The following is a 3,480-nucleotide window of genomic DNA, read 5'->3' as shown; positions in this document are numbered from 1 at the left end:
TTTCTAACCATTTCTCTAATTTTCAAGTTTCCAGTAAAAAATGATTATTACTGGAATCATAAATAAGGAAATTACTCAGATTGAGTTGTTACCAAGGGCTAAGCTTGCTTATAGAACAGCCTTCTTCTGATTTTGGTAAAAACATTAAATCTATTTACCTTTTACTTTAAATGCCATTTCCTCCTAATTTCTCTTGGTATGACCTTATTTCTATTGGAAATGAACTAGTTTGCAGAGATACTTGCATATAATCTCAGCATATGATTTTAAAAGGATTACTTTTCATTTATTACCTAGTATCCCTTTAGGGCAGGCCACAGCTGGGTTGCCTCAGCTATGCACTATAAGAAGATTGCCATAGAGTTAGCTGAAGAGCTTGGTATGAATACACAGCATACTTGTCTGGCTTTTATAAGGAGGATTAGCATGTCTAATTGAGAAGCAGTACCTGTTGTTTAGTCTCAGGCTGCAGTCGCAGAGTAATTCCAACATATGGTTGATTCCTCTTCCAGTATTCCTAGCTAAAGAAAGGTTCCTGGTGCAGAAAATATTATTGCAGTTGCATTTCCTGTGTCCAGAAGTGCGGGTTGTTTTATAGTGGAATTTTTAAAAATATATCCCAGCCTTAAGAATGTTGCTGACTTGATTCAGTCTCACTGCACCAGTTCATGAAAACCCAGACTCTAACCTTGTAAGTTTTCCATTAAAATCTCCAAAGCAATTACCGTGTGAAATAATATCAAATTTGTTACTGTGTTCTATACTTTGCAAAGTTTTATTTGTAAGTTATGCTACTTATAAGAATAGCCTACAGCTCTGATTGATAATATTTCCCTTCCTATGAATTATAGGGCTTTTTATTGTTATTGGTAATTTAGCTTGATATACAGGTGTTCATAGTATTTGCAGGTGAAATATATATGCACACCACCTGCAAATCCACATATGTGTGTGTGTGTGTGTGTGCATGTGTGTGTATACCATATATATTTACAACGGAAGTTTTAGAAAACACAACAGGGAAGCAAGGAAAGACACAAGGCAGAGACAGAGGTGCAACTCCCCTCTGTAAGTCATAGCACTTCACAGGAAGTGCTATGAGTTACAGTAATCCTCTGGAGCCAATAGACATTAGCTGTTGGGTCCCTGTGTTGGGGGGATTCAGCTGCAAATTGGAGTGGCTATGAGTCTGCAGCTGTTCTCCCTTAACCCTGTCCCTTCCCTCTCCCAGCCCCAGCTATGTCTTCAGAATGAGGGGAGTGGGGGGTGGAAGGTAGCAGAGGGAATTCAATCTGGGTTTTTTTCACATGGTAATGGAGAGAGACAGGTAGATTGGAGCCCTCCCCCCCTAAGGTGCAGGGGCTTCAATCCATCCGTCCAGTCCAGTGCCAGCTGAAAAAAACACAGAATGAAATCCTTTTGCTCCCCACCCATTCTGAAGATAGCGCTGGGAGCAGGGCTGAGCTGCATTGGCCCAGCCCTGCTCCTGGTGCATACAGACTTTTGTGAAGGCACTCCACTTCAGGGCATCTTCAGCTGAACCATGCAATGAGGGTTCTGATTGTTGTGGGATTGCTTTAAAGCTTGCAGTTGTCTTTCATCATGGCTGTAGAGTATTTCCAGGGACCAAATCAGGCAAAAAGTGTCACTTCTGTCTGTGCCTACAATGGTTGAACAGAGCAAATGGCAGGGGGCATTACATAGCATAAGATCCATAGTTTGTTTTAAATATATTATGTTTTAATTTAATTCAGTGGTTTGTGGTGTTAGCTTACAAGGCAGGGTAAAGTTGTAACTAAGAATTTTGGAGCCTTGTGGAGGAGGTTGCTAAGTGCTTACCTTCTCACACAGGGTCACTGTGTCTGTGGTGGCAACATGGGCACTCTGGGGGTTATCGTTCTTGTGGCCCCTCTCAATTAGCCCATGGGATGGGTGTCCCTCTCACTTACCCCTAACTGTGCTGCTGAGGGAGAGTAATGGGAAAAGTCAAAAGAGGTAAGTTTTTAGGAGGAAGGAACTGGAGCAAAGGGAAGTTTATACAGTGTTTAAACTTTACTTTGTCACTCAGTCATGACCAGCATTAGATCCATTACCCTATTCATTTAATTGTTCATTGTTATGACGTTTACCCATGTGCCTCACTGAATTCAGACTTAAGAGCAACTCTTTAGGGGGAAAAGTCTTTTGCCCTATGTCTTTCACCAAATGCTCCAGGTCAGGTATCTTATTGCACTTCTCACCAGAGGTCAGGTACTTGTATCAAGTTAACTCAGTCAGGCATGAAAAAACAGACCCAATTTTAAGACTTCCTTGGGAAGAGAAGTTTTGCTTTGAATGGACCAACAACTGAGGTTACTAACCAGAAATCAGAAAATACGAACTCAGCCCCTGATTTAGTCTGCCACTTCCTCCGGGCTGTTACAGTCCTATCATACTGGAGAGGCCTCAGGATGCCTTTCTTCTTGTGTCAGCAAACACCTCTCAAGCCCCTTCTTTTTCATGCAGGTCCATTATGCCCCCACCTACCATATTATTCCTATATTTCTAGCAATGTATAGTGACTTTGACAGTGATGTTTCCACAGATGCGCAGCCTTAGGAAATGAATTAATTTCTGTCTCTTTTTGCAAGAGCCAGTTGTCAACTATGTTTACTGGCAGCACCCCTTGTCCTGAACTGCAGCTATTTTTCCAGTTTTCTCTCAGATCCCTTAGCATATCAAAAGCTCCTTTGATCCTCTTGTAACTACAATGACTTTTTATTTGCATACCCGTTGGTCATAATACAGTCTGTTTGAATATTTAAAGGATCCTCCTCTTGGGAATTTGTCTTTTCTCTTCTTGAGGCAATGTTTGGATAGGTTTAATTTCAGCCATCTTTGATTTCTCCATTGACCTGCAGCTTTCTAAGGGTTCTTGCGGAAGATCGTCTTTGGTGCAAAAAAGATTATGCATCATCTTGAAAAACCTTCCCTGTCAGCTCTTAATTACATTCATATATGGGAAAGCTCCTGGCTTCTTGCCTAAAATGTCTATTTTTTTAAGGAGTCAGCAGTAAATGCCTTAGGACTAATTCTGACATCAGATATGTGTGGCATTTATAGCCATTTATTCTTCATTATGTACACTTGTTTTTTCTGTTAACCTCATCTAATGGCATCATTTAAATCTTTGAGAAAGTACCTTAGATCCCAAGAGTATTGGCTTTATGCAGGTTAATGTGAAGTTTTAAAAAATTAAGGTGTTTACCAAAGTCAGGGGGAAAGACAACTCTTTGCAAGGAGACCCCTGAGGCTCTGACTAGAGCATATTTTGACCTCTCTGACTTTAAAATCTTTATTGGAGTACAGAGTTTTTCTGTCCCCGGCAACTTCTGGGTTTTTTTTTTATTTAAGAGCAGCAGAAGCTGTCAGTGTCCTTCATGCAGCCCCCAAGGAACTGGTTTGCAACGTTTGCTCCAGAGCACGCTGCATCCTCAGTGA

This window comes from Gavialis gangeticus, unplaced genomic scaffold, assembly GCF_001723915.1.
Source record: "Gavialis gangeticus isolate Ggan-Ray unplaced genomic scaffold, GavGan_comp1, whole genome shotgun sequence".
NCBI lineage: Eukaryota > Metazoa > Chordata > Crocodylia > Gavialidae > Gavialis > Gavialis gangeticus.
Note: the sequence above shows the minus strand (reverse complement) of the source record.